The sequence below is a fragment of the Emydura macquarii genome, unplaced genomic scaffold (genome assembly GCF_026122565.2).
Source record: "Emydura macquarii macquarii isolate MOO-44397 ecotype Brisbane River unplaced genomic scaffold, CSIRO-AGI_Emac_v2 contig_312, whole genome shotgun sequence".
NCBI classification, from domain to species: Eukaryota; Metazoa; Chordata; order Testudines; family Chelidae; genus Emydura; species Emydura macquarii.
This window is the reverse complement of record NW_027130449.1, coordinates 11,278,299-11,296,385: the sequence shown is the minus strand read 5'-3', so window position 1 is coordinate 11,296,385 and position 18,087 is coordinate 11,278,299. Positions and strand designations below refer to the sequence as shown.

Below are 18,087 nucleotides of genomic sequence, written 5' to 3'. Positions count from 1 at the left end.
GCTCTGATCTGGATGTAGGAGACCTGCATTCAGATCCATGCTCCGCTATAGACTCCTTGTATGACCTTTAGCAAGTCTGTCTGTGCCTCAGTTCCCCTTCTGTAGACTGATGATAATAGCACAGCCCAGGAGTGTTATGAGGATAAATGCACTAAGGGGTGGTGAGATGCTTGGATACTGTAGTGATGGGGACCATATAAAGAACTTAAATCGACAGATTATATTTTTTTTTACTGCAGTGGCACCTAGAAGTCCAAAGAACACTGGAGCCCCACAGTGCTAGGCTCTGTACATACATGTAGTAAGAGTTGGTCCCCACCCTGAAGGTCTTACAATCTAAATAGATACGGGTAGGAGAAGGGAAGTAGTCTCCTTCCTTACGGAGAGGGAACTGAGACACAGAGAGATTAAAGGCCAGGTTTTCATATATTGATTTTCATCCAACATTGGGGTCACGTTTTCAAAACAGCGTAGCACCCACTAGCTCGCACTATGACACTTCTGACCAGATTTTCCAAAAGTTGTTGGTCTCTGCCAGGCCGAGCCTTTTTAAAAAGCTGGCCACGTATTTTTGATGCCTAAATGAGAACTATGCACTTTTGAAAACGGAGGACTACCATGCCTAGGGTTGTACAGAAAGCATACATAGCATGCTGGGAATGAAACCCACACGTACCGCGTTCCAGCCACTCTCTTAACCACAAGAAAATCATTCCTTCTTGCTAGCAGCATGCTGCTGTGGGACAGCCTCAGGAATACTCTGTATCCCAGGGACATTATTCTCCCACCCCAGAGCAGTACTTCCTTTCACTTCAGCGCAGTTTCTCCCGGGCTGAGGACCAGACTGGACGCCAGAGTCCCGGCAGCTCCCCATACTTTTCAGTAGCAAACAAAGTGCTTGTAGTATGACTCATTACAAATATGCACAGTGATTAATGGCAAACATTTACCAACATTCCTGTGGAATCGCTAATTGGCACTGTAACTAGTTTAATGGCAAGTTAATTCCTTGTACTTGACATTCATATTAACGGTGACTGGCTCTATATATTAAAACCTTAATGGATTCAACAACAAGATCTTTTGCCTCAGAGACTAGGTCATTCAGAGCAGTTCTCTCCAGAATATGTACCAATCTTCCCACTAGTGAAGTGACAGAGTATTTGTAAGTACAGATTTCAATCCTGAAGAGTGCAGATCTTCGATTTCCAATGGCAGCCAGAGTGCCTAGAACAGAACCGGTCTATTTATAGAGCCCCCATCACGGGGGCGCTTACAAAACTGTATGAATTTAGCATCAGAACATCCCTGTGCTTTATAAAGTAGGGAAATCAAATCATCACTTTGCAGATGGAGAAACTAAGGTACAGAAGAATTAAGTGACTTGCCCAAGTCCCACAGCAAGTTTGTGGTAGGGGAATTGACACCAGATCTCCTGAGTTCCACTCCAGTGCCCTCACCAGAAAACCAGCCTCCTGCCCTAACAGCATAGACTACTATTCAATGTGAAGCCCTAGAATGTCACTGGCATCATCGCTTCACTGCAGTATTGCAATGTCTCATCATTCTATTCAGAGATTCCAAGGTCAGAAGGGACATCTCAACTTGATTTAGAAAAGGCCAGTGATGGAGAATCCACCATAGACCCTGGTGAATTGTTCCAATGGTTAATTACCCTGTAGCTCATTATTTGGAGGTTATGACAGGGTATACTTGCCCCACACTGGGCAGGAAGGAGTTAACCCCACACTCTGGGCGGAGGAAGCCCCGCCCCTCCACCTTTGCTGGGCATGCTCCAACTGCTGCACTAGTATAAAAGGGAGCAGCTCAGGTCACTTGGGGCTCAGTGCTGAGAAGGAAGGCTGTGTGGTAGTGGCCCCAGCCTGGGAATGATTGCTGCACCAGACCATAGAGGCCAAAGACACTGAGACTCAAGTGGCTGCCCAGGAGCCTGCAGACACCTGATGGAGGCTGGAGTTGTTGGCTGCTACACACACTGAAGGATCTGGAGACCCTAGTGCTGCCCAGACCATGGCTTCAGGAATCAAGGTAGGAAGAGGCTGGGGGAAGGCTAGCTATTGCCCCAGGAGAAGTCAGTGTGTTTTGACAGGATCCCTCAGTGGCAGACACTCACTCCATTGACAGGGCTCTAGTCTGGGACCAAGTGGAGTTCCCCATCCCTGTGGTCACTAAGCCACCCAGCCCCAACAGGGGCAGCCTGTTGAGTTTTAACCCTGGGGATAAAGGGGTGATGGGGTGTATTTGCCCCATGACATGGGTCCATCAATGTGGCTTTGGAGAACATCAATCTGATATCTCGCAGAGGGAAACCCTGTACTATGATTGTGCTAATTCCATGTCACATGGAAAAGGAACTTACAAGCATATTAAGAGGTGGCATGGAGCAGCCTTCCATCATTCGATAGTTTGGAGCTAAGTAAATCCTTTGGGATTGTATTTATTTTGCCTCACATGGGAAGTTTAACTATAATTTTCTACACATGCAAGGAATGTGTTGCATTAACACCATGTTACAGTCTGTTGGTTAGTGCCTTTCGCTCCCACCTTAACATTAAATCTCAGCCTCTAGAAATCAGTAGTGTCTATATCTCATGATGACACAGATTAGTTCAGCTCTTGAGTAATGCGCAGAGACTGTGATTATATTAGAGCATTTTGATGTGCTTGGCTTGGGTTCAGAAAATATCATGACACTCCCTGCACGCAGAGCCACTCTAGTGAGACAAGCAAACTGATGTTGTTCAATTGAATCAGAGCAGGGTGTTGCAGCTCCGAGCAGGAGGACGTAAGAACCAGGGGCTCTGCAGCACTGAACAGCCTGTTGAGGTGGCTGGTGGCAGTTTAGCTCATGTAGCGTGAAGCTCAACCATGAGCAGTTGCCCAGCACGAGATCTAGGCACCACGTAGGCTGCAATTAAGAGTTTAAGTGGGACGTTCTGCATGTTACCCCTGGGAACAGGTGGCAGTGCCGCTTACCAGCAATAGCAACTTCTGGTCCTGAATGTTTCAACCAAACATGTATTCATCGGACAACAATTCCTCGAAAGTGACCCTTTCCTAGGAAAAGGGTCACTTTCGACAAATTTCTAGACGTAAAAAGCATATCGAAAAAAGTTTTGTCTCAACACTTCCAAAATGACAAATTCAAATTTTGGATTCATTCTGAAATTTGAGATCATGTAGTTTTTTGGGTTTTTTTTTTTTAAAGTCAAAAGCAAAAACAAAACATTTTAATTGGCTTAAATTGATTTATTTTTTCCCCAGATTTTCAGTTTGCAAAAATTTGATTTTTTTTTTTTTTTTTTTTTTTCCTTTTCATTCCACTTTGGGATAGGAAAAAGTTTTCAAAATCTTGAAACTTTTTGATGGGATGAGAACCATTTTCCACCCAGCTCTAGACAGAACTCATCTTATTCTGATAAGGCTATGAAGCCAGAATGTCAGACTGCTTGCCTACATATCTAGCCAGAACAATGGTCCCAGTCATGGAAGCCAACAATTAATGTATAAAACAAGACCTTTGATCAGTAAATACAGCCACCTACGACTTGAAAATTCTGCTGTAGTTTTGTAAACCCCAGACTTAGGTGGTTTCCTAGAAAAAAAACAATTTCCTTCTAATTAACACAAACCACCTCAAAAATCAGCTCTTTTGCGTGATCCTTGTTCATGGCAAAAGGTTTGAGCACAGCTGGTTGAAAAATTTGCATCAACATGTTTCCCCCCCCCCATGAAAAATTGTTTTTTGACAAAACAGAAATTTTCACAGAATCTACATAATTACATTTTTTTTTTCCAAAAAAAAAAAAAATCTTCAATTTTTAGTGACCAAAACTAAAAAGATTTCAGCCAAAAACAGGGGGGAAGGAGAACAGTTTTTAGTTTTTTGACGACAAATCCCCCAAAATGTCAGAATTTTAGGAAAAACACAATAATTTTTGTTTTCATTGTAATAGTTCATCGGGAGGGACATTTCCCAACCAGCTCTGTTGTTGACCTTGAGAGATTAGCCCAGCCCAGCTCACCCAAGACCCAAAGAATTTTTCAGGAGATTCGGTATGGTGCGGGGACATTAAGATCTGTAAAGCTGAACGGCTGCCTTTTGCAAGCAGTGTGAGTTTTGTTTTGTTTAAAGTATGCAGATACATACCCACAGCATAGGCACAAAATAAAGCTCTGTGTAACTAATGCAGCCCAGAGATGCTTCTGCACATCAGAGTTTTACAGTTCTGAGCTGTAACGGACTGATTTTCTGGGGGGGGGTGTACACACACGTGTATCCTGAAGCCAGATTACTCCTCGTTCTTTTCCTTGTACATAATGCTGTGCTTGTGCACAGTGGCTCAGTCTCACATGTTGCTGTTTCTGCATGTGTGATTCTCGAGATAAGGACAAGTGGCGGCTTTGAGCACATGCCTCCATGCCCACTCTCCCAGTAGGGGAGGCAGTGACTAGCTTATCAACAAAGGGGATGAGAGATTCCTTTCACGTGAGTGGAAGCAGCACATGGCACAGTGAGGCAGGGGGACAGCAGGTGGGTGCGAGTGATTTCCATTGTGTTTCACTGGCCCTTCACGCCCTGCCTGGGTGATGAGCCGAATAGGCGGTAGAAAGGAGCCAGGTTCAGAAGACGCAGCTAGGAAACTGCAGCTGTTCATCAAAGGCCAAGGCCAGCCCTGCACTGGGAGCACAGAGAAGAGCAAATCCAGCTTTCCTTCATTCCTATTCGCTCTCCCCCCAGGAGCAAAAGACCAGGCAGGGTGGCCAGTCTGCTGTCGCCACCTCCATGAGCACGGCTGACTCTGTCTCACATCTTACTGACAGGGAGATGCTCAGTTTCCTGCTCTGAGGGCTGGTTTCTCTGTCTCCTCACTCACCTCGGCCTCCTCCCCGGGTGCTTTCGAGGCAGAGGTGGCGAATGCTGTAACCACTGGGTTAAAAGTTATAAGGTGGGTGGCATCACCAGCTCCTCTGGCCAGATTTTGAATGGGACCCAATCCAATAGGATCGAAGCACACCTACCAGTCCAGGCCCAGCACCCAACCGAGGCGGCTAAATGCCTGTCTTCCCCTGGGCTGTGAATCACTCTGGGGCTTAAACAGGAGACAGGGGTCTGGATGCTTAGAATGACGCAGCAGTCCCCTTGGCCCAGGGTCTTGGGTGCTATGGCATCGTTTACAGTGGCAAATTAGGTGCCAAGTGAATTTAGGCACCTACAGAGTTATGTGGCAACCAAGCAGTTGTTGATTGCAACAGTGCCTCTTGCAAGGATTTAGGCACCTAAATCTGGAGTTCAGGCATGTAAATTGCTTAGTGGATCCCACCCAGAATCCCTACACCACTAGGCATGCCTCTGAAAAGTCATGTTCATCTCCTTATTACACAAGCCCAGCAGCTGATAGAGGCTGAAGACTGGTGGCCCTACCAGAGGGACCCACTCGGCTCCAGGCCTTCAGCAAGCAGCCACCAGCACTTATTTACTGATGCTGTTATCTGAAATTTGAACACAAGGGCAGATCTGTTGCAGAGGAGACTGATTTCCTTGGGCAATGCAGCTCTGTGCACTAATCTCTAATAATGAGCCTGGGTGCTTTAGTGTTTGTCTCCCAAGCGGGCTTATTCATGAAGAGCAAATATGTCAGCTAAACAAGTTAAATAGCCATTGTCTTTTAAGTTCAGGTTTCACTATTGATATAAAATGTGATGTATAATCCCCGGCGCCAAGCAGTATTTGTGAGACTGCAGAATGCAACATTAAACTTCGAGCTTCTGGGCTAATGATTGTAAGTCCATTTTGCAGTAATGAATTGTTTGTTATGGCACATCATAGAGCAGCTGTCTCATCACTCACTGCGCCAGGGATTCTGACACTTGGAGAGACTTGAAAAACCGCCCTGGATTATGGTGCAAAGTTAAGAGGAGAGAGATGCAACTTTCAATCTCAATAGAAGCAGTTTTCCCTTCACCATTTTGCATGCTAATTGTCATAAGCGACAGTGCTTTTCTATAAGGCAGTTGGGAAGGCTTTCATGGCCTTGTGTATTGGCTTATGGATGCTTTCTGACAAACACTTAGCTGAGTTTGAGTTTACAGAACTGGCTCCTGGGATCAAGACTAGGTAATAGAGTCTTTCCCTTCTAGTTCACTGGTTCAAATCTAGATAAGCTCCATGGTTAACAAAAACTTGCCGCCAGCTGCCTGCTAGTATTGTGGTCACAGAGCCCCATTATACAAGTGCTGTACCAACACAGAACTCAGAGATGGTCCCTGCCTCAGAGCTGAAAGTATAAGATAAGAGACAGCAGGTAAATACACAGATGGGGAAGCACAAGAAAACAATGAGACTGCTGTTTATTGGCCTGGGTAATAGGAGTTGGTCTCCTTCCAGTTCCTAGTAGTAAATAATAATACTTTATATCCATCCACCTGAAGTCACTGTACAAAGGAGGGTGTCACTATCTCCATTTTACATATGGGGAAACTGAGTCACGGGGAGGGACTTGCCCTGGTTCACACAGTGGGACAGTGGTAGAGCTAAGCCTAGAACATAGGCCTCCTGTTTCCCAGTTTAGTGCATAGTCCACAGACCCACATGCCCAGCTTACCAAAATAACCAAAACTAGCCCCCTCACTAGGCACCCTAACCCTCTGTGGCGAAGCAGAGAGTGTCTGTGATGACAGAACTAGACCCCCCACCCATCACCAAATGCACAGCTCTGAGCCACGCATGCAGAGCAGCAGACTCCTGCCCAAATTTCTTGCTACAGACGCTTTAATGGGAGGAGCCAGGAGTATCTCCAGACTCTCTTGTTCCACTCTGCATGTGTCCCTCAAAAGGAAAATCAAAGATGGAAAAACAAAGGGGCTTTGCTGATTTTTTTTCACTTCTCCTGTTACAGATCCCAAGGTGGAGATAGTAACAGCTAATCAACATCTCACACCAATTATGGCCTTACCCAGGGGAAGGAAAGGAGTCAAGGCTACTAGTCCAGGGATTTGTTTAGGAGGGTATGAGTCCATCTGGCTAGTAGAATGATGTATGTGGTATTCTGTATTGCCTATGTGCCTGGTACATGTTGGCTTTTTTTATGCACACAGGGTAGAGTGGGCCTATGCTCCAGTTAACTCCTATTTTGAGAGCCTATGTGAGACTTATGTGGTGCATGGACTTTGTGCTGGCCCTCTGCAAAGGTGGGACTGTCACCCACCATGTATCAATGTTACAGAACTAAGACACCTGTATGTCCTGTGTGGCTGCTTCTCACTTATACATCAGAGAAGCCCAAATCCATTTGGTCATCTCACAATGGCAAATAAGTTCGCTGTTAAATCCCTGACACTGCCTACTGTAAATCCTTGCATGCTGTTGCATCAAGGGATCACTTGACTTCATGCCCTACTTCTGTGCTATGTATTCTGCCTGCTTTCTCTTCTCCTTTCCTTTGCATTTTCTCTAATTAAATATTTAAACTGAAAGCCTTTCCAGAGAAAAGGCATCAAGGTAGCAACTCATCAGGCATTAATGCTGAAAAAAGCTCTGCCTAGGGAACCTACTTTTCCAAATAGAACACAAGGACCGTCTCAGCTGGTGCAAAGTAGCATACTGCACAGATGTCAGTGGAGCTACCCCAATTTACATCAGCTGAGGGGCTGGTAATCATCCCCACCTCACTGCCCCAGGCCTTCCCTAGAAACCAAATGACTGCATCTCTCTAACCTTGGGAAAGTGTGTCCTTTGCCTAGAGGGGAGTAATGAGTCCACCTCACTTAACTCAGCACCTGGAGCGTATTAACTCATCACCTATTCCACCTGCATAAATGAAGGCTGCTGGAAAGGAAGCCACTTGCAAAATGAGAGCTTGAGTAAGTGCAGAAGCCCTACTTCTTATGTAGCTGATCTCTCTTCCTCTGATTCCTGCAAGCAGGGGGGAAGGGGGGAGTCTGAGGCAGTTCTAGCAGGCTGGGAGCAGCAGGGAGGCTGGGGTTAAGAGGAAAGCAGGCAGAGCCAGACTATAAAATATAGAGCAAAACTGCTCTACAAAAGAGATCCAGAGCTCCCGGCTGCCTGTTTCTTGGGTGGTTGTATTTTTCTCCCTAGACCACTCAATCCCTACACCCAGCCTTTGAATGACTGGGAGTTCTGCTGTGAGATGGTGAAAGGCATTGCTTTAAAAACATGGGTCTCCTCTCCCCAGAACAAGAGAGGCTTCATGGGGGTTGTTCCTAAGGGGCTATCAAAACAGCTAACTTAAGTTGTGGTTATTGCCTCTTTCATTTTTAAATCATTCAAGGGATTTAGTGCTGGCTAATCTCCAGCTTGTCCAGATGTGATTAAGCAAGGAGACATGAAAAGAGAGAATGTAATTACTTTTTCATACTTGAGTTTTGGAACAATTTCCTGTAGCGGAGAAGGGAATGGGGGCTTCTTCTCTCTGCACAAGTTTTGCAAAGGTTTCTAATGGAAGCTTCCTCTTTGATAATGGTCCCCACCAGCCTGAATCAATTAAGTGGGTCTAAATAAGCACCCCCTGGTGGGTAGGGGGGTGGTCCAATGACAGGGTATTGCCTTGGGCATGTAAAGCCAGGGAGGCACCACGCAGGAGAAAGGATACAAGGGAATCTGGCAATATTGTCTTGCAAATGTATGCAGGGTGACAGCTCCAGCTCTGTAATGATGCACTCTGTGTGCAGTGCAGGGTCTGTCTAATTAAACTCATTACAACAAACTAACAATAACTGATAAATGAGAATGAACCATTAGCAAATACTCCCTAAATGTCTCCTGCAGGCAGCGGAGACTTTAGTTGCCCCATTCTTCCCCAGGGCTCACTCTACCTGCCTCTCCTGGGTGTTCTCACCCTCTCTGCTGATGACTCCCAAATCCCCCTCCTACCCCATTCCTTCAATCCACTCCTGCATCTGGGCCGGTCACTGCTTCCTGCCCCCTGAAACTGAACTCCTTCTCTTTCTTTGCAGGCCTTCCCCACTTTTTGGGGTGAGGGCTGTGTCAGATTCTGCAGTGTAGCACAGTGTGGGTGCAACCAGGATTCAGGTAATAGGCTGTGGGGTCCCACAAACAGGGCACTGGGCTAGAAATCAGGAGACCTGGGTCCTATTCTAAGCTCTGCCACTGACCTGTCACACGACCCTTACCCTCTCTGTGCCTCTATTTCCCTTCCCAGCCCTAATCTACGTAGACTGCAAGCTCTTCGGGGCAAAGACTACATCTCACTAGGTCTGTGCATACAGCACAAAGGGATCCTGCTCTCAGTGGGGCTTCTACATTAATACAATAATAAATGTGGCTGCATTGGTCTTAGTCTGCCAATACGACGCTATGATTGTAATCAGCACTTCCCCTCCCTGCCCCCTCCCTCCCCCCCATCTCTCTGTCTCTTCAGCTCTCCCTGATGAGAGCTTGAATCACACAGAAATGTGGAGACCTGAGAAATCCACTTGACAGGAACTTTTGTTCCGCTTTGAGGCAAGGGGCTGCTGTGACCGCCCTGAGCCTTTTCTGGCTGCTCCATTCTTTGGAGCTGGGCCCTGGAAAATAGGGAACTGACCAGACCAGTGATTCCCAACCTGTGGCCCACTGGGGCTTTTAAAGTGGCCCAGGGCTCCCCTCCCACTGGCAGCAGAAGGGAGCTGCTGCCTAGGGACCCAGGTGGAGCGCATGGGGCTACAGGATGCGTGCCGTTTCCCTGCTGCAGCCAAGGGAATGGGAGATCAGCAAGGAGACAGCCTCCTCGCTGAACTCCTTCCGTCTTGTTGCAGTCAGAGGGGGTGGCTGCTGTGGCCCTTCAGGGTGTAAAAATTATCTGTGGCCCTCAAGCCAAAAAGGTTGGGAACCACTGGACCAGATGACCCTGCCTGTCCTTGTGGGAATCCATTTCCCCATTTCCAGTGCTCTGCCCTCTGACTTGGAGAAGGTCTGATATTTTCCTGGCTCTCCCTCAAAGCAAAAGTTCTAAGTAACCTGCTTAGCAAATGACTTTGAAATGTGTGAGTTTTATTTTCTTCCTGATTTTTGGCATGCATACAGCTCCGGAGGAATTGATTTAACATGTACTCTATCCCCATCTCACAGATTTAGAAGCACTAGCGGTTTGGGGGGGAAAAAAGGCTGGAGTCTCATTTCCAGTTAAATCAGACACAGCTAGAGTAAGAGGGAATTGTCTTTCATTCTCCACATCCTGCCTGGGTATTTACCTCAATCACGACAGACTTTCTTTTGCAGAGGCCATTTTTTTTTCTTTTAATGAAAATCCTTTTTGATCAACCTCTACTTGAATTTCCTGAGAGCTCAGAAGAACTAATAAGGCAGGCACTTTGTGACATTCTCCAAGGTCAGAAAAATCTGGAAGTAGGGTCTAGGCAACCGCCTTCTTGATGGCAGCTTAAACACATGGTTGCCTCTTGCCACCCTGAGCAGCCAGACAAATTTGAGGTGGTGTAAGTTGCTCCAGTTAAGAGAAGAAATTGAGGATGGAGTCAGGTATTTTCTGTGATGCAGTCTTGTTTATTGACACAGAAAGCACAAAGTCCTGTTTCCCTGAACACAAGATAGTTTTTTCATTTACATCCCCAGCCTCTTTAGCCAGCACCAGACGCAGAAATCCACGCTCTAGGCTTCCTTCAGAGTCACACATCGCATTTATCTATCCAGGTTATGTTTCTTTCTTTGCCGTCTCCTGCCTTTCTTACCACCCCTGCACACACACCTCTGATCAAATAATGCCCCCTGAGCCCCTCCACTCAGGTCAGTCACATATCTGGGCAGCCTTGCATTTGCCTTTGTTCTGGATGGAGACACATGCCTATGCTGTGGACTACTATTTCACTCACTCCTCTACGTCCATCTAAATGAAAGGCAGCAATTTTGGCCAACGCATCACAACCAGGTTTAACCCACTGCACCACAATACTTTCTATGTTCAGATGATGGTATCCATCACTGACCTACCCAATGGAAATAGCTAAATGGCACTGGGGGTGGGGAGGGCTTAAGGGAGTTCCAGCTGGAACTAATTGAAGCCAAAGGTCCCAGCCATGGCTACGGCCCTCTTGTTCCAAGCCCCATCAAGAGCTTAGAGTCTACATAGATGACACAGACATCATATAGGTGAACTGTCAAATAGACATGTTTTATTTGTTAGGGGCTTATATATTTATTTTAGCTATTACAATAGCACCTCGAGACTGCAACCGAGCTCAGGGCCCCGTTGTGCTAGGTGCTGTACATACATATTGTAAAGATCAGCCCCTGTGCCAGATAGTTTACACTTTAAATAGATAAGACCAGACAAATTGTGGGCAGGGAAACGAAGACCTATAGAGGTCAAGGAACTAGTGCAAGGTCAGCCAGTCATTTAGTGGCAGAGATGGGGAGTAGAGCCCAGGTCCACTGATTCCCACTCCAGTGTCCTATCTATCGAACCATGCTACCACTTTAATTTTTCCCAGATCCTCTCCTTCCACCTCCACACACTCACTGTCCTGGTGCCTTAGCCAGCTTGATGGCACAACTTGCCTTACTTCTCCTCACCCACAGTCCTAGAATTTATTTCCGAGCGTGACCTGTCTGTCACTCAGGAAAGCCATGAGGTCCTTAGGTGGGGATGATGAGTAAAAAGGAAATCCTCCCCTTCATTCACCACCTGTGCATGCCCAGACCCCTCAATGACACTCCCAAGCCCACATGTCCGTCATCTTGCTGCATTGCAGCCTCATGTTGGCACGTCCCTGATGCCACGTGACGCTTTAAGCAGTGATGCTTTCATAGCAATAAGGGAGTGTGTGGAAATCTCTTGTCGACCCAAATTGACACTTAATGTGAAATGGAAACAAAGGGTGACTGCGGGGATGGAGGCTGTTATGATTGTGCATACAGGATATCTGGAAATAATCAACAAAAGACGTAGGCAGCTAATGTGAAAGGAGAAATACACTCTCTTTAGGCTGTCAGAAGAATCAGCCTCCCCTACGCAAGAGTAAATATATTCTCTGCAGCTGCAGAATTGGTTTAGCTGTCCCTGAAGCTGACATGTTTTGCCTAATTTGTTTTTTATTTGTGTAATATTCACACTCTTTCATCTCTGAAATAACAATGCCACCCAGGGGCCAGACCCTCAGCTGGTATAAATCGGCATAGCACTGACATGGCTGGAGCTACGCCAATTTACACCAGCCGTAGGTCTGGTCTGTGAATTTCTACCTGTCTGATGTGGGCAGCTGGCACGGGGGAAGCAAGGCAGGTATGGAATGGGAGAGGAGAATGGGATGGACAGGGGCTAGTACTTTGCAGGATTGGGACCACAGAGACAGGTCCAAACTTTGAAAGACACTGACTCTGGAGCTGAATTTCCTGTCTCAAGCCTCTCTCAAGTGTCTCAGTTTAGCCAAGTTTCTCTCCTTCCATTTGTCCCTCACTACCTCTCTAATGGTGCAGTCTAAAGTTAAACACCCACAGCTGGCCCACATTAGCTGACTCAGGCTCACAGCGCTGGAGCTGTGGGGCTGTAAAACTGCAGTGTAGATGTTTGGGCTCGGGCTGGAACCTGGGCTCTGGGAGCCTCCTTCAGCCGTGAGCCTGGGCTCCAGCCTGAGCTTGAATGTCTACACCACAATTTTACAGCCCTGCAGCCTGAGCCGGCAGATACGGGCCAGCAGCGAGGGTTTAATTGCAGGGTAGAACAGCCCTTATTCTCCATTCTCGCTGTGGTTTTTTTTTTTTTTTCCCCAGCAAGCGTCCAACGTACATACAGCCTATTCTTTTCTTCCTTCTTCATTCTCTTCTCCGTTCCCTACCATATTTTCCATTTTTTAACTCCCCTTCTTCCACCCACCGGTTTGTTCCAAGCAGCCCTGGGCAGGGAGAGTGATAACATCTGGACAGGGGCTGGCCAGGCTGAGTACTTACTCAGAGGATCAGGCTCCTGGGGCTACAGTAATATTGTTAGCACTCGTTGAGCTAACTTGGGTACGTCTGCATGAGCTGGGAATCACCCCAAGCCCATAGTCTATATGTAGCCTTTGTTTCTAGAGCCAACTGTAAACCTACTAGAAACACGGCCTTCTGAAGCACAGATATTGATCTCCCCTGCCATCCGTGCCACAGGTTTGCAGAGCTGGGACCCAATAATCTTAATCCAGCCAACACTCCCTTTGAGTTGAGCAAAGGAGAAGTGGAAAACCAGGCCTTTAAGCACTCCCTGTTCTCATATTACAGAATTGGGCTGCTGGTGCTACTGCCCTTTCCCTTGAGACAGGAGAGATCAATATGTTTAATATACTAAAGGCTATTCAGCGTCCGGTGTAATTGATCAATATAATTGTGTCCAACCAACAGCAGCTTCCCTTCCTGGTTTTCTTCTGTGGTGCAATTGTCTGTCTAATAACAAAAAGCTCAAGGAGAATGAACCTAGGGAAAGCTCTCCTTGGTTCAACGTCTAATCCATTCCCCCAGGAGTGAAGGAGACTTGTCGCCACTTGATGATAGATAATGAAACATGCTGCAGGGAAATGAGCAAATAAACCAGACGCTGACACATGCATTCATGCTCTGGAATCCCCCACAATTGTTCTGTTTGTTTTTCTTTTTTTTTCCAGTCTGTAAATTAAGGATAGCCCTTCTCAGCCTGTCAGAGATCAGTCAGCTCTGGCACAAATATTCAGGCTGTGCAGAAAGAAAAACACAGTTGCAATTAGATTTAAATGTGACACAGGAAAATGACTATTGTAATCATTTTTCATTTTCTCCCATACAACTGGCTCCCTCTCCCTTAGAAGTCTTTGTGCTTTGATTGTCAAGATCACAAAAACTTCACAGATCTCATAAACAGGCACTTAGGTTTATCAGCAAGCCCCATAGTTTTAATTGTATGGCCAGAAAGAACCGCTTAAGAAATCACTCTTTCCTACCATTATTCACATTACACTAATGCCTACAGGCCCCTACCAAGATCAGGGCCCCATTGTGCTAGGTGCTGTACATACACAGGGTAAGGGATAGTCCACGCCCTCAAGAACTTGCCGTCTAAACAGATAAAACAGACAAAATGAGGATTATTCCCATTTTACAAATGGGAAACTGAGGCACAGCGAGACCAAGTGACTTACCCAAGGTTATATCGAACGTTTGCAGCAGAGTCAGACTAAATCTGGATTGACTGACTCCATCCTGGCACACCTATCAGATCCAGAGCAACTCAGTCCTTTCTGTTCTCCCATTCACATCCATCACAGTCATGCTCATGTAGATTTGTAATGGACTACCTCTCGACTCATGACTGGCTCCCATTCCGGTTGCTGTCTCTCCCCAGGATCTTGGCTCAAATGACACTTCTCAAGGCATATTTCACGCAAATAGCATTGCGGTAACGTGAACACAGGGATATCAGGGGTCACAGAGTGGCCGGTGGAATTAGCTATGAGATGCCCTGTTACCCCACAGTGCTGCTACAGTGTTCTATCTTCCCACAGGGCTCTGAATTCATGGAAGACAATATCCAAAGTGCAATACTTTGGGGAATGTGGAGCAGGTTCTTTGGTTGAGTACAGTTATTGGACCAGATCCTAGGGTGACCAGAGAGCAAGTGTGAAAAATCGGGACAGGGGTAGGGGGTAATAGGTGCCTATAGAAGAAAAAGCCCTGAATATCGGGACTGTCCCTATAAAATCAGGACAGCTGGTCACCCTACCAGATCCTCAGCTGCTGTAAATCAGCGGAGGTCCCTGAAGTCAATCACTCAGCCTTTCTCACTTGCTTCGCTGGCCTAAGGGTCCCTAAGACAGCACAGTCTTTTACTTGGCAAGTGAGCTTTTTGTCTTTTTGTTGGTAGGCAAGAAGAGGTGGTGAGCCTTGGAGCTGGTGCATGGCTGGATAGGGAACATGTGCCATGATGCATTGTGCGCACCTCTTCTAGCACTGTGTGTCTGTAAAACTGAGAGCTTGTTTTTTCCTGGAGCAGCTGGGATGCAGCTATGCTTAGAGAGGCAGCTGCAAAAATCCAATACGAGATAGATGTGAAAATCAAACATGTAAAAATGGGCTGGGATTTGCTACATTACTTCCCCCCTGAATGCAAAGGTTGGCATATAGGAACTGTCAGACTAGATCAGACCAGTGCTCTATCAAGCCTCTGACAGTGGCCAACACCAGATTCTTCAGAGGACAGTGAATGAAACCCTGCAGCTGCAGTTATTTAGGTAATAACCTGCCCCTAGGGAAAGCTTCCTCCTAACTCCCATCAGTCAAAAGTTCTCATGCCCTGAAGCCAGCAGTGTTTATATCCCTTCCAAAACTCGTGGTTTTTTAAAAATCACTTCTATTTTAACTTTGGCTAGTCTCATTGTCCAGATACATGTCAAATCCTGTTTTGAATTGGCCTGAATGGTACCTTGTGGCAATGAGTTCTCCATGCTAGACAGGTGCTGTGTGGGGAAAAAATACGTCCTTGGTCAGTTTTAAATGTACTGCCTTTCTGTTTAGATAAGTGTCCCCCGGTTCTTGTGTTAGGAGAGAGGGTGAGTGACACTACCTGATCTACCGTCTCTGTATCAATCACTAGTTTGTATGTAGATACAGCATTCCTTAAGAAATCAGCACCTTGCAAGCTGTTTCATTACCGAGACTGAGCAAACAGCAGAAAGACATCGGTGCCCCAGAGCTTGAAGGACCAATATGTCCTGCTGCTTCTTTGTCTCTGGGAAATCAGGAGCTTTGCCCTGGGTGCTTGTTCTCATCTGGTGGACTCTCAGTGGTAACCACTTTGTTTAATAATGCCGCGCCAGCCTCCTAGTGTTGCGTGTGTCCATAAAGCAGTTTATCAGCAATAATGGCTGGGCTGTAGATCAGCCCTCCTGCCTCTGGGAATCTCACAGAGAATGCCTCTGGGTTTTGTATCCATCTGATCTCTCCTCACTAGACATGAGCAAGGTTTGCCTTGTCTAGGGCATGATGCTGGACAGGGAGAAGGGAGGACCCGAGTTCTGTTCCCAGTTCTGCCCCTGACCTGTTGTGTGCTTTGGACAAGTCGTTTCCTCTCTCTGGAGCTCAGTTTCCCCAACCGTACTATGCAGAGCGTGATGCTGAACTGCTTTGAGAATGGCAGATGAAAGCGCTCACTACTTGGAGCTGTTGTCCTGGTAACAGAGCGAGTTGCCCGCCGGACCCCTTCTCTGGGTGCACCGCCTCGGGTATGAGGCCTTGTGCCTTTACTGCCTTGTGGCAGAATCCCAAATGTCTCCACTCCTAGACGGGGTCCTGCTCTACAGTGCCGCCTGCGGGTCAGCCAGGCTTGCCCTGACAGGGCTGACGGAGTTTGCCGTTCTCTTGGGAGCTTGTGACCAGCAGTGCAGTTGGGGATTAACCCAAATCTTAACCCAAAGTATTGTTTAACCTTCCCATTTGGAACAAAGTGCAGCACACGAGAGAGGAATTGAACAAACCAGAAGGCCCACGCTGAGATCTGTCTTACCAAAAGTCCTAAGCAGGCCTGTCTTACCGCAGACCACTAGCTTGCAGGGTCCATTGCCCGAGAGTCTGACAACTGTCTTCTCTCTGTTCAGAGGGAGGGGGCATTTCGTTAACTCTTTATTGGCTTCTTGAGGGTTTGGCTCTCTGTCTCGACAGACAAACTGCGGTGAGGAAGTGGGATCTTCACAGTTAATAGCTCAGGCCTGGCCTCTTAACAGGGGAAGTGTTTGTTTTATCTGCACCCATTGTTTGGCCTTCTTGCTTACTGAATTCACCTAATGTTTATGCACACAGCAGGGTTAGACATCCTTACTGCAATCAGACAAACGAGACATAAAGTATTCAGCATTTATTACAGAGCAGCTCCAGATCTGTGCAAGAGAAAGTCACGTACATGCAGTTAGATAGAAACATGATACAGGAAAATGTCTCCTCATTTTTCACTTTCTCCCATATAACTGACTCCCCTTCCCTCAACAGCCTCGGTGCTTACACTGTCTAGATCTCTGTATAGCTCTGCAGAACCAGTCCTTGTAGCATTATAATTTGGCCATCTCCTCCCCATGGTCCCAGCATGAGTGAGTTCATGACTGGTTCAAGGGTGTGCTGTGAACATTCATGTTGACAGATTTCTAAGATTTTAGTGAGTGGATTTTAATGGATGTTGTACAAGATTTTTGGAGACCAAAATACTATTTTTAAAGTTTTAAATGTTATCCTAATGAAAAGGAAAACAAACTTCCCCATGGCCTTGGTAAATTTAATCCTGCCACTGCATGGGGGGAGGCTGGACTAGGTGACCTCTTGAGGTCCCTTCCAGCCCTACATTTCTATGATTCTACGAAACAACTCCTTACCAACCCCCACTCCCAACCATCTGATGGTCCTATTGCAACCCTCCCATTGATCTCAGTGGAGTAGAATGTGTCTCTGAGCCCTGATGGAAACTATCCCACAAATGGGATCGGCTCCTTTAACAAAAATTCTGCTGGATCCAACATTATAAAACAGGAACTTTTTTCTATCCTCTGCAGACTACTGAGGCAAATCCTAAAGGAGCTGCCAGCAATGATCAGCTAACAGCAGAGGTGCCATTTGTTGCAAGTCATCAGGGAAGAAATGTAGGCAGCCCAAGGAATGCCTGATCCAATAACCGTTGGATCCTGTAGTGAACTTTACACAGGTGCAAAGCTGGGCTTCTTGGGGGAAGATGAATAATTGCCGACAAAGAGAACAGCCTGATTGTTTCTTTCTCTGAGTGCAATACCTCCTAATAGCATGACAGCACTGAATGCTGTCTAATTTTGTTGGAATGCATTTTAATTATCACCACTTCTCATGTTGCTGAGCTGTCCTTGGGAATTTTTTTTTCTGTTGATTGGTGATGGAAAATCAGAAAACTATAAAGTGTTTTTTGTGACAGCTTCCCCCACTAGGCAGCATTGCAGCGCACAGCACGTTGTCACAATAAAACTGATTAATCAGGGTGTCAGAGTAAAACAAGTTAATGCTACATAAGCCCTTGCTACAAATTACCTCCATATCCTGGAGTGTTTGGCTGTGCCCTTCTTTTTATCAACCAGAAC

General features: G+C 46.5%; 2 long non-coding RNA genes across 2 annotated transcripts in view; both read left to right on the top strand.

The window, feature by feature from the left end:
• Positions 1-1,854: 1,854 nt before the first annotated feature.
• LOC137164633 (uncharacterized) overlaps positions 1,855-18,087 on the top strand; it is a 32,234-nt gene continuing 16,001 nt past the window's right edge. The window contains exon 1 of the long non-coding RNA XR_010923141.1: positions 1,855-2,049. This is a non-coding gene — a long non-coding RNA (uncharacterized lncRNA). The remainder of the gene's footprint in view (positions 2,050-18,087) is intronic.
• Positions 9,028-17,863, top strand: LOC137164644 (uncharacterized). The gene is made up of 2 exons (XR_010923147.1): positions 9,028-9,073; positions 17,536-17,863. It is a non-coding gene; the product is annotated as an uncharacterized lncRNA (long non-coding RNA).